Source organism: Papio anubis, chromosome 3 (genome assembly GCF_008728515.1).
Source record: "Papio anubis isolate 15944 chromosome 3, Panubis1.0, whole genome shotgun sequence".
NCBI classification, from domain to species: domain Eukaryota; kingdom Metazoa; phylum Chordata; class Mammalia; order Primates; family Cercopithecidae; genus Papio; species Papio anubis.
Window position 1 is genome coordinate 7,221,032 of NC_044978.1, and position 13,805 is coordinate 7,234,836.

Sequence of the window (13,805 nt, forward strand, 5' to 3'; positions counted from 1 at the left end):
TAAGGGCCCTGTCCTTTTTTAAAACAAAACAAGTATTTGAAAATGTTAAGAGCTGAGCCCTGGTTTATTGAACAAAATGTGAAAAATAAACACAATTGCAGAAATTCAAGTACATCACAATTTACTTACAGACAATAACGATTTTAATGAAGTTCCGAGTACTTAGTTCACACACACGAGAGATTTGAGTCGGAAAGGAACAATAAACAGGGTCCCAGTTAACAAATGCGCTAACCATTTTGTACACTTTCGATAATATCCTTTTGAAATCTGCAGTTTGCTCTGACCAGTATGAACAGGATTGGTTTATAAACAGATAATAGATACAATGCTGAGTAGAAAAAGTCATTTAATTTTGATTTTACATGAGGTTTTACAATTTTGTTTTAAAGTTCTCCGAAAAAAGCCCCACAAAAAAACAAATACAGAACCTGGGACAATCTTGTAGAAGAAAATGTCTGGTAACCATATTTAGCAACTGGTTTTTAGTACACATTAGATGTATGATTTTAAAAACTGGCTGCAGGAATGAATGAACTCTTGATTAGATGAATACCGCCTCTAGGGTAACCTAATGTACATCCCTCTTGCCTTCCCTTGCCTGTCTTCTAGGGAATCCACAATGTGTATGCATATTTTACCTAGTTCAGCCTGAGTCAGGCTATTGAGATGTTTTTGCACGCTTTTCTCTGCCTATTCTTTATATAGTAACATGGGGTTGATATGCCAGCACTTCAGTCTACGTAGGAGTGGGTCATCGTCATTTCAGTGTTTGCTTTATAATGTAACGTGGGTGCTCTCTTACGATTTCCCAAATGAATTCAACAAAGTGCTGGCTACAGGGGAGTGGGGAGGGGAAGACACTTGTACACTGGTCACCTTAAGCTTCACTATGTAAGTAAAACTTATAATTAAGAGCTGAGTTACCATTCTTTAAATATAAAGTTTTAAATAATTCTTTAGAAAAGAAAAATTTTATTTTTAAAATAGGACAATTCCTCCTTGTGAATTCTCATGACCAAATGATTTCACTAATTACTTTGTTGTATTCAATTTTGGGATAGTTTGCATAGTTGAGTTTGTAATGCAATCAACTATGCCTGAATGGTCTGTTTACTCCACTGCAAGTTACAAGCAAAATGCCTTCTCCTGAAAGGACTTGTCTCTGAAATGCACAAAGTGGCAAAAAGCCAAGGGAAGCTGGTGCTTAAGCAACCAAGACTGAGCAGTGCCTGTGTGCATTTCAATCTCAGCCAACCGAAGTCAATGTTATTGGAGTTTTTGTGCTGTAAAATTGCTGCTTTCATGCCCACTGCATCTGACAATAGGAATCCTTGGTCTACTAGGAAGGTGGGAGGTTGCTGTGCCTTCTAGCCAGATTTCTACATTCCTAAGAAAACAGCTGGGAAGTGGGGTAAAGCTTCTGTTGTTCCTAATGGGCTAGGGACAATGAGACTCAAGTTGGTGGTATATTTGGTCAGAAAAACAGACTAAACAAAAATAAAGTACTACTGTTACTTTCTGCATTAAGCATTAGGACTTGGGAAGTTATTCTTTTAGAGAAACTCTTAAGTGTTTGTAGAAAAATAAAAATAATTCCAGAGAGTTTGTTGAATTCTCAAATGAATTCAACAAAGTGCTGGCTACAGGGGAGTGGGAAGGGGAGACACTTGTAAATTGGTCACTTTGAGCTGATTAATGGTGGATTAATGACTTAAATTTTTAATTTTCAGGAAATTTTAAAAAGCATATTTTACAAACCATAAAATCAAGATCAATAAATACATTATTGCATTTTGAAGAGCAACAATTTAAAACCCATATAAATGCATTTAAGTTAATATGTGCATTTGGTTTTCTTGATGTACTGAGTCCTCCTTGCCATGGTATTTATTTGTAAGACTGTTTAGTTACTAGCACATTCATTCAGTGCTCACTTACTGAGCACCTGTCTGAACCAGGCCAAAATTTCATCTCTAATGTTGTAGTTTTAAATGTATTTTAGGCCCCAAATCACTGTGTAGGCCCCAAACCATACAAATAATCTTTTTGTTTAAATATATTGAAAAAAATTCTTAAAGCATACACTGCTACTTCTAGGTATTATTTTTTTTTCAGACTTATACTAACATAATGTCTACCATATAAGCATAATATTTTAAGTGAGACTTACATAGTATTACAGTTAATGGAGGAGCAAGATTCAAACAATATTTCTTGATTTTAAAAAACCCAAACCTCTATGATAGTTTGTCACTGGTTGCAACACACAGTTAAATTTATGCCTCATGTTAAAAAAAAGTACTGAACAATACAGAATGATTTGGAATTGCTTGTCTCCTTCAGTCAGACACTAATTCTATTAGAATGGTTTGTTATGTTAATTATGTCCTTACTTTCCTCACTGTACATTTTCAGCATGCACTCACATGGCCATTAATGTGAGCTAAGTAAGGAACCACATTCACTGACTTCTTTTTTTGGAAGACGAGGAATATTACTACATCGTATGCTTGAGGCATGAAAAATAAAGAGACCACAATAGTTCCACCTCCCTAGCCCCTCTTTTCCTTAACCTTTCAAGCTGCTCACTACTCTGGCTTTAGAGAAACGTACATCATGCGAAAGGAAAAAAAAAAAAAGCCTAAAAGGACACGGACAGAAATAGAAACAGAAAATCAAAGCTGCAAAAAGACAAATTAGACACTGCCCCTCTCTTCCAAGTCCTCTTGATGATGATGACATGGGCTTTGTTTCAGATTTCTTTCGATTATTTTTTTTCTCTATGGCTTTTAAGTAAATGAGCATTTGAACTGCCACTTAGTAATCCTAAAATCTTGGGCAAGTTATTTAACCTCCCCATGCTACATACTCTTCATCTGTAAAACAAGGTTAATGATAACAAAGCCTCAAGACTATGAACATTAAATTAAATATCACACACACACACTCACACGCACACGCACACACACATATGAATACACACACACGAGTTGCCTGGCACACAGGCTTGCTCAAAGTAGGCACCCAATAAAAGTTTCATTTCCCTCTTTTCCTGATGCATTTACATTACTATCATGTAGAAAACTGTAATTTTTGGTAAAATATGAATTACAAGGATAATACAGTTCAACTAATTGTTCAATCACACTATAAAACCTGATTTTGGCAAGTCAGTGGTCAGATGGGCTGAGGTCAGTTAATTATCACTCGGCAGAAGTTGGAATAGTTAAACCGAGCAAGCATGCATTTTTCCTATATTAGAAGAACAGTACAAATAGAGCTTTGGCACTGCAACTGAGAAATAAAAACACGAAAGAAAAGATTGATCCGATGAAGGATGAAGAGGAGATAAAACTCGGCTGGTCATTAGAAAGCCTTTGTTATACTTAAAATGTTTCTAAGCATAAGGAGAAGAAATTATCATCCCTTTTTAGCTAAGGAATAAATTTTTGTCAGGTTCTATGTATGTACATACACTTGTGTCTGAGATTGGCCACAAGTAACACAGCACAGAAGGTTTTCATGAAGAAAAAAAATGAGATACCTTCCTAAGTATATGACTGAATACTAGATTTCAGTGGCTGTATAGTAAGGGAACGGACATAAAATTGTTCATTTGGCAGAGAGAACAGATTGAGTTAAGGGGTCTTGTGCTTTGAGAAAATTTGGCACCTGAAGTGAAAGGGCTTAAAAATCAGAGGCTTTGAAAAGTTAAATCACAACGCAGATGGACTCTAACTCTCCATTTTCTTTGGAGGTTTAGATAGTAACCCAAGTTATCAAGCTGTTGTGGTCTGACAAAGTGCTGTGAACGCTAACGGCAAGAATGCCTTTCAAATCTAAACGAGAGGAGGCATTCACTCTCAGTAGACAGCAATACGCAACCGAGCAAAGGAATAAGAAACTCCCTAAAATCAACTTTAATCATGCTCTTAAGTTTATCTGTAGTAAATGAGTGTCAATTTTCTAAATGATTTATGAAGATTATAGAAGCACAGCAGGGTGTGGTGGCTCCTGCCTGTAGTCCCAGCTACTCTGGAGGCTGAGGCAAGAGGAAGCCTTCAGCCCAGATGCTCAAGGCTGGAGTATGCATGATCACATCTGTGAACAGCTCTTACACTATGGCCTGGGCAACACAGTGAGACCCTATCTAAAAAAGCAAAACAAAACAACTATTTAAGATTATAAAAGAAATTCGGATATACTTACAAGAGGGCTGCCCTTGCTGTGACCATTTGCTTTTTACTGATTCAGTATCACGCATGTCCTGGAACCAAGTGTTTGCTTTCTCCCTAGTCAAGCTCTATAATTTTCTGAAAGATGACAGAGAAACTTGAACACTCTTTTTTCTGTTAATCTCTAAATTCAGTTGCAATTTAACTTGGGGAAACAAAAAATACTTTATGTAATTTAAAAATACCCTTTAAAAATGTCAAGATTACATTCATTAAGAGGACCCATATTAAAATAACTCCTGTGTTCTTAGACTCTCAAGTTTAACCTTAATATCTCATTCTATAGTTTAATCCACTTTTTCCTTTCCCATCTTTGGCCAACGCTAGAACTAGATGGTCATCATCCATTACATCTTCAAAAATGATTAATGTGTCTCCCGTTAGCTTTCTCTCCTTTCTGTTAAATAATTCAATTCTTATTGAGTTCTTTTCACGAGTCTCATTTTCTAATCCTTTAATTAGCTTGGTAGCTCTCAGAACACTCTTCAAGTTTCACAATGGTACAGCAAAACTGAATTCGGATAAAGGTTCAACTAATGCAAAATACAATAGTTTAAATATCACACAGTTAGTCTGAAAGATCCTGGAGAGTAGGAAACAAAGTCTTGTACATCTTTGCAGCATGTGAAACATAAGGATATCTTCAATAAATGAAGAATTAATGGGTTAACAATCATTGGAACTCCAAACTCACCCACTACTAGAAAGCAAATCAAGGGTTAACTTTTTTTCTTTTGTAGAGATGGTGGCAGGGAGCGCATCTGTTACGTTGCCCAAGCTAGTCTCGAACTCCTGGCCACAAGTGCCTCAGCCTCCCAAAGTGCTGGGATTACAAGAATGAGGCACCATGCCCAGCACATTATTATTTTTAAGTCATGGCACGAGAAAGGAGAAAAAAGCTAACTCTAGAAAAGTTGCAGCCAGACCCGAAGCTGATAAACAGTCCTGTCATTTCCAAATGTTACTATCATGTAGCTTTTTTTTTTTTTTTTTCCTGAGACAGGGTCTTGCTCTGTCACCCAGGCTGGAGTGCAGTGGTGTCATGATGCAATCACAGCTCACTGCAGCCTCAACCTCCCAGGCTCAAAAAATCCTCCTGCCTCAGCCTCCTGAGTAGCTAGGACTTACAGGCATGCACCACCAGGCCTGGCTAATTAATTTTTGTAGAGATGGGGATCTCACTATGCTGCCAAGGGTGGTCTCAAACTCCTGGTCTCAAGCGATCTTCCCAGCCTGGCCTCTTGAAGTGCAGGGATTACAGGTGTGAGCTACTGTGCATGGCCCATTTAACTTTAAATACAGTAAAAGATGCAACTTTAGAATACTACTACACAAGTATCAAATTCCACTGGTCTGCATAATGAACAGCGGGTCATGTTAAGTCAGATAAAATAGTAATGATGGCTTGGTTGCATCTTATGAAATTATATTTATAATTTTAATTTTATTCCTATATTATTAACCCTTTCTTTTGTACAATTTATAACAGATTCATTGCACTGTATTCAGGACTTTTCTAATCATCGCAGTTTGAAGTTATTTCTTCAAGCAAATTCACGTAATTAACCATGTATTTATTTCTTCACATAGTTTATATAGTTATCCTATCACCGCTGCTGTTATATTTCTATGAAAAATGTTTATTAACATGGACTGAACACTAGGTATGGACCTAAAAATCAGAGTGAGAAAACTTTAGCTGAGAGCTCTGTGAAAAAGAGACAACTTCATCATCTTCGTGTTACTATGGACAATGAAGGGACAATGATACATACAAGGTTTCTTTTTTTTTTTTTTTTAGATGGAGTCTCACTCTGTTGCCCAGGCTGGAGTCAGTGGCGTGATCTCAGCTCACTGCAATGTCTACCTCCCGGGTTCAAGCGATCCTCCTGCCTCAGTCTCCTGAGTAGCTAGGATTTATAGGCATGCACCACCATGCCCAGCTAATTTTTGTATTTTTAGTAGAGATGGGGTTTCACTGTGTTGACCAGGCTGGTCTCAAACTCCTGACCCTAAGTGATCCACCCATCTCAGCCTCCCCATGTGCTGGGATTACAGGCGTGAGCCACTGTGCCCAGCCAAGGATTTTTTTGTAACAGAAACTAAATCATCTCCCAGTTGGCTTACTCCCTGAAGCACTGCTTAACCCCTCTGGTAGAAGTTGAAAATAACATCTTTCCTTCCCAATCTCAGTGCCTCAGGACATGTTTTCATTCAACAAACGTTTGGTGACTACTCTGTGTTAAACACTATATTAACTATTGAGGTTAAGAAAATAGACATCTTCTATTTTAACCTCAAATAGTTCACTTTAAGGGAGCACAGATTCACAGTGATAGAAGATCCTCCACAAATCCCTGGTGTTGGAAGCATTAATAAGTTGTCTCTAGTGATGAACACCCAGAAAACCCAAAAAGAAATATTTTAAGCAAGCTTCAGAGGCTAACAATGAAAGGCAGAATAAGGTTTCACAGAACCAAATTAAGGATGAGTCCACCAGATGTTGAAATTAACATCTGGCAAAGGATGCTACCACCTGAGAGAGAGGACACAAGATTTATTAGAGCAGTTGAGAAAAACAACAGGAGTGACTTCAGGAACTGTGACCCTAGTGTTAAGTCTTAATAAACAGAGAGACGCACAGTGAACCAATATATGTAATTATTCTGTGGATTACATCTCAACAAATAGGTCTGTAAGAATAGCTACTTTTCATTTATTTTGTGAATCAAAGTATACTCTAATTCTTAAATCCTGTATTTAAATTTATAAATCAACTTACATACATACATATGACTACAAGAGCTATTTTAGGAATTGCTATTTTCTGTTCTGAAACCCATGTTAACATTTTATGCTGACTTTTTTTAAACATAAAATTTCCACATAATTTTATGGTCATCTTGGTTAATTTTTAAAAAGTAACTCCATAAAATAACAGACATTGGTTTTGAGCAGAATTTTTATTAGACCTTCAATTATTTTCATACACAAGACTCCAATACATAATTGTAATGTCAAAGAAGGATTTCCATTTTGATTTTCCATTGCATACGAAAAAACCCACTGCAATTGCTAAATGAATCCAAAATTTCTTATATTCTTGCCTAGATATAGGTCTCTATAGTCAGACTAAATTAAAAAGAGAAAAAAAGTTGATTTATAATGAGACTGCAAAACTTCTTCCACAACCCTCATTCTATCTGTCCTCAGTGCCCTAATGTTTTTAGCCATACTCGACAGATTACAAGTATCCTATGTTTCTTTGTCTTATTAGAAAGACCAGTTCTTCTAAAGAAGAATGCATGATATTTTGAAAGAAAATACTTCTGAAAGGATCTCAAAGGTGGAGAAAATTAAGCAAAGAAAACACTTCAAAAGCAGGCTCCTCAGTGAAAATTGCTGGGTCTTGGAAGCGTGACTCGAACAATGGGCGGACTGCTTCTGTGGTCCTCAGATGCTGACAAGCCTAACATTTGCCTTCCAATTCTCTACAAGAACGCACATTCCTAATCCCAAAAACACCAGAAGCTAAGCGCTTAAAGAGTTCTGAAATCCCATAAAGATGGGCTGGAAAACTCCAACAACACACTCTTTCCTACCCAGAGGGCTTCTGATGCGATTACAGACTTCATCTTAGAGCGGTAACTACTCCACCCAACTTTTAATGGAAAGGAACGAACAAAAAATGCTTTGGTTTCAAATTTGTGAGTTTCCGAATCGTGAATTTTCCTTCGAACAGAATTAATTCTTTGAAGTGAACTTTTTCGGTCTATAATTACTGTGCTGACATTTTACTTGACTGTAACATCTAGCAGCATGCACACAAGCATGCACACATGCACACGTCCCAGAATAATACACAGTTCCGGGGAAAGTTAAATTTTCTGCAGTGTCACTGGACACATTAGAATGATATCTGGGACAGACTTTAAAATTCGATCTTACCTTAAAAAGGCTACTTACTGCTCACTTAGTTAAGTTACTGCTGAACCGCCAAGTAAGACAGAAAAAAACCACATCATCTCTGTTTTCCATTTGGTAAAAGTAAATGACAGGTTCTGTAGAAAATATCATAAAGCAATCATAAAAATAAGAGTCTAGTTGCCATGGTAGGGGATGGGGAAGGGTGGGAAGAGGGGATGCATAGCATAAGAATAGAGTAAGAAAAACAGACAATGATTTCAGGGAGTGCTGGTGCTTCTTTTTTAAAACAAGGTTGGCAACTGAAAGTGACTGCTGTGTTAAGAAAGTTCCCAAGACTCTCTTTGCACTCAGTAGGAAACACCGCCATGATCCATTATTAAACTGGTAAGAACAGACACTACACTTGATCTTAGCCAAAAGGCCGAGAAGCAGTGATCCATTATTGATGTCTGTTGTAAGTATTGGAGCTGGGAGTGTTAACAGATGTCCCACACGCTTGCCACCTCTGGAGTAGAACACCTCCATCAGGTGACTAACCAATGAATGGGGCTTGGGGTCATGGAAGCATTCCCTTTCCCAGGGAGAGTTGCAGAGGGGTGTGCACTCCTTGCTTTCCACTCCAAAGCTTTAGCAAGATCTATGTTGGAGTTAAGAGTCTGGGTTCTACAGATGGATATTCTTCAAGTTCCTAAAACTGTGTGTTTACTGTGAACATTGTACAACTGAAGGCGGCTCATATTTTCATAAAATGAGGAAAAGCTGGGTTTGGATTGGAGAAGTTCTGAACATGAGTCACAGTCGGTCTTTTTCTATTCTGATCAGAGATGAGAAGGGAATATTTTATTTTTTGAGACAGGGTCTCGCTGTGTTGCCCAGGCTGGAGCTCAGTAGTATGATCATAGATCACTGCACCCTCCACCTCCTGGGCCCACAGGATCCTTTCCACCTGAGCCTCCCAAGTAGCTGGGACTACAGGTGTACACTGCCAGGCTTGGCTAATTTTTTTAATATTTTATTTTTGCAGGGATGGGGTCTCACTATGTTGTCCAGGCTGGTCTCAAACTACCAGGCTTAACTGATCCTCCCACTTGACCTCCCAAAGTGCTGGGACTCAAGGCATGAGCCATCACACCTGGCCTGGGAATTTTTTTTCAGAGATGGCAAATGATTGGGTTAGAAAAAGAAAACCATTTCTGTAGCTACAATAAAGCATTTATTTCTTCTCCATGCCTTAATAGCTATAGTGATAGAATATTCCCAGAAAATTTTTTTTTTTTTGAGACGAAGTTTCGCTCTGTCGCCCGGGCTGGAGAGCAGTGGCACAATCTCGACTCACTGCAAGCTCCACCTCCCGGGTTCCCGCCATTCTCCTGCCTCAGCCTCCCGAGTAGCTGGGACTACAGGCGCCGCCACCTCGCCCGGCTAGTTTTTTGTATATTTTAGTAGAGACGGGGTTTCACCGTGTTAGCCAGGATGGTCTCGATCTCCTGACCTCGTGATCCACCCGTCTCGGCCTCCCAAAGTGCTGGGATTACAGGCTTGAGCCACCGCACCCGGCCCAGAAAATTTTAAATAAGGAGCTATCAAGGAGCAAGTTTAAAATATGATTTTGGGTCCTTGTACCAGTGAGCATTGGATAGAGCTGGTAGTGTGCTTAGCATTTGGCCACAAAATGGCCTGGATGAAAGTAGCACTGAGCAACCTTCTCTGACTGTCATGAAGATGGGATGGGGCGGAGGTGACGTAATATGTTCAACAACTGATGGACCAGATGAAGAAGCTGACATGAAAGAAAACAAAGGGAAAAACTGAAAAATTAAAATATGGGCTAGAACATTATACAAGTGAAAGTGTACAGGCTCACTATTTTATTTTGAAGCAAAATTATTCATTAACATTTAATAGTGAATTCATATTCATGACAGCATATAAACAATTTCTCAAATATCTGAAAAGCACAATGAGAAAAGTAACCATAATATAGTTTAGAAATAAATCTAGAAAACATTATACTCTATTTTCTATTTACAACAAACCTAAGAAGATCTAAAATTAAGAGTTTGCAGTGTGTTTTGTACTAAGATGGGAGATGTGTTTGTAAAGCAAACACAAACGCCTGTACCATTTTTCTGTTTTACCGTAATTCTCTGTTCTGCTAAACAAATAGGCAGGTGTAAGAAGCTACAGGTCAAGATCTTTGCTTACTCATGAGAAGTAATCATGTGAGGTGCATCTAGAAATGGAAGAGGAGATATTTCTTTTGTAAAAATAAGCATATTGAAGATTTAGAAAACAGGATTAATTCAGCAGTTAACATACTGATCAGATTCTACAAACATGTTGCAAACCCACAATTAAAGACTTAATCATTTGCATTCAGATATACATAGATTTCTTTTCTTTCTTTTTTTTTTTTGAGACGGAGTCTCGCTCTGTCACCCAGTCTGGAGTGCAGTGGCCGGATCTCAGCTCACTGCAAGCTCCGCCTCCCAGGTTTATGCCATTCTCCTGCCTCAGCCTCCCGAGTAGCTGGGACTACAGGTGCCCGCCACCTCGCCCGGCTAGGTTTTTGTATATTTTTAGTAGAGACGAGGTTTCACTGTGTTAGCCAGGATGGTCTCGATCTCCTGACCTCGTGATCCGCCCATCTCGGCCTCCCAAAGTGCTGGGATTACAGGCTTGAGCCACCGTGCCCGGCCGATATACAAAGATTTCAATACGAACAGCTTTTGAGCAACCTCTGCTAATTAGAGCAGGGCATATATAGAACCTTTTCAAAAAACAGATAACTCTTGGATATGCTTTTTATTATCCATATATAACTTGTCCACTTTCAGGATTATCTGTGGATAAATTAAATCTCTGGTAGGATTCCCTATTTCTTTGCACATTTCCAGACTATTTTCAGTTGCTTGGACTATTTTCAAAAGCTTGTCGGTTTTCAGAGAATAAAACTTATTTTAATTAACTGAAGTAAAAGACAGATAAAAAGATAAATGTCAGCCAGGCACAGTGGCTCATGCCTGTATTCCCAGCACTTTGGGAGGCCGAGGTAGAAGGATCGCTTGAGCCCAGGAAGTTGAGGCTTCAGTGAGCCATAATTGTGCCACAACACTCCAGTCTGGACAGAGCAAGTCCCTGACTCCAAACAAACAAACAAACAAACAAACAAAAAATGGTAAATGTGTAATTGAGTCAAGGATTCCACAAATATTTGTAGAGCACTTACTTGCTGTGTGCTTGGAATGTTACAGTATTAAACCAAATAGACATGGCCCCTGCTGTCAATTTTTGTAGAAAGAAAAATTAAAAGGAAACAACTAACAAAGCAGTAATACAGTTGGCCCTTCAACAACAGGGGTTTGAACTGTGCAGGCGCACTTACATTTAGATTTTCTTCCTCCTGTGCCACCTCTGGGACAGCACGACCAACCTCCTGTTCCCTCGCCTCGCCAGCCTGCTCAGCGTGAAGATGACAAGGATGAAGACCTTTGTGATGACCCACTTCCAATTAATGAACGGTAAGAATATTTTCTCTTCCTTGTGATTGTCTTACTAACATTGTCCCTTCTCTAGTTTCCTTTACTGTAAAAATACAGTAAATAATGCATACAACATATCAAATATGTGTTAATCGACTGCTGATTGGTAAGGCTTCTGGTCAATAGTAGGTTGACCAGAAGCTACGTATGGTTAAGTTCTGGGGGAGTCAAATGTTACATGAGGAATTTTGACTGTGTGTAGACGGGGTGGCACTTCTAGCCCCCTAATTGCTCAACGGTCAACTGTAATTCCTACGAAAAGATGCAAACAGGACAGAGCAATGGAGTAAAACAGGTGGGCTACCTAAATCGGGCAGTGAGGGAAGGCTTTTCTGTGGGGCTATGTTAAGCTGAGATCTAGAGACAGAGAAATAGAAGCCATACCAGTTGAGAGGGGCAGAGTCTTCTGGAAGAGGGAACTGACTGTGTAACACCACCGGGGAGGGAGACTGGCACGTTCCAAAACCAGGAGAAGGCCCAAGGGCAGAGGTAAAGGCAAGACTTTAAGACAAGACTGGAAAGAGAGGCGAAGGCCAAGTTCTGCAGGGTCTGGTAGGCCAGGAGAGGTTTTGCACAAGAGAGAACTGAGATTCAGCTTTTATTTAAAACATATTCTGGCTGCTAGAAACCAAGCAGGAGGCAACTGCAGAGGTCCAGGCAAGAGGCGATGGAGAGTGGCTCAGACCTGGGTGGTTGCAGTGGGGCTGAAGACAAGTGGAAATATTTAAGATATAATATAGAGATGCTAACAACAGTTTGCTGATATATCATCTATGCAAAAATATATATCTATTAATGAGTTCTTACAAACAAAAAAGACGTCTTTCCAGCAAACGGACATATCAAGTAAATAAATTGGTATTTTGTTGTCTTAACTTTTCTCCCCTCAATTTTATTTTACTCATGTGATTGACTCATAGCTCTGTAATTTCAGAATTAGATGGCATCTTAGAAATCACCTTGACTAAAAACCATGACTTTTTTTTCTATCAGGAGAAGCAATTTTCCTTTACCTTTTAATCTCTGCAGAGATGGGGAGTAAAAGTAAATCCCCAAGGGGAATTTAGTTAAATGAGATCCAGTGTGTACGTTTTCAGTATCTACCGTTGAAGATTTTGATGTGCTGGCTGATGGTTCCTGATCTGCCCTAGCTCTTGCTCAGGTTAGAAAATTGATGCCAGGAGGTATTAAGAGATTTGCTCAAATTCACCTAGATGAAGACTAGTTATACATTAAGTGAAAGACACTGTCTTTAACAATGTGGGCATATATTTGACTCCAAGTCCCTAACTTTCACAAACTCATCATTCATCAAGCCGACCCACAGGTTCTCTCCTTAAATGAATGTCTCCTTCTTTCCATTAATTCCTGCGTTTAAAAAGTGAGGAGATAAGGAGAACATGAGCAAAACAACTTTTATTTGACAGTCATGAGAGCAAGGAGACTGAGAGGTTACCTGTTTAAAAATCCACAATGCAGGCGCAGTGGCTCCTGCCTGTAATCCTCACCTGAGGTCAGGAGTTCAAGACCAGCCTGGCCAACATGGTGAAACTCTGTCTCTACTAAAAATACAAAAATTAGCCAGGCATGGTGGTGGGCGCCTATAATCCTGGCTACTCGAGAGGCTGAGGCAGGAGAATCGCTTGAGCCCCGGAGGCAGAGGTTGCAGTGAGCCAAGATCACGCCACTGCACTCCAGCCTAGTGACAGAGCAAAGCTTAGTCTCAAAAAAGAAAAAAAAAAAAAAAAAAAAAAAATCCACAATGCTGTGCTAGAGGGAGCTAGGAGAATGCCTTGCAGGGGAAGGTTGAGCTGGAACTTGAAAGGCAAGCAGAAATTGGAAAGGCAAGAAAACACAGAATAGGGCGGGGCAGGGTGTTGCTCTCTTTCTGTACAATCAACTAACAACTTACATGTATATACCTTTCTGAACACAATATTTGTTATTAGCTATATAAACTTACTAAACTATAAACTGAAATCTGATAACTCACTTATTTAAGTGTTAGGAAACATTCAGAGGAAAACTGACAGTATGTTATCTTTCCCTTTATTTTAGTTTTTTGAAACATTCTCAACTGAACATCTTGAAGCAAAAG

The 13,805-nt window shown here is 39.0% G+C and overlaps 1 protein-coding gene and 1 pseudogene across 10 annotated transcripts in view; both read right to left on the reverse strand.

Moving 5' to 3' along the window:
- TENM3 (teneurin transmembrane protein 3) overlaps positions 1 to 13,805 on the reverse strand; it is a 1,346,134-nt gene that overhangs the window by 239,985 nt on the left and 1,092,344 nt on the right. The window lies entirely within an intron of this gene.
- Positions 8,396 to 8,598, reverse strand: LOC116274379 (annotated as a pseudogene).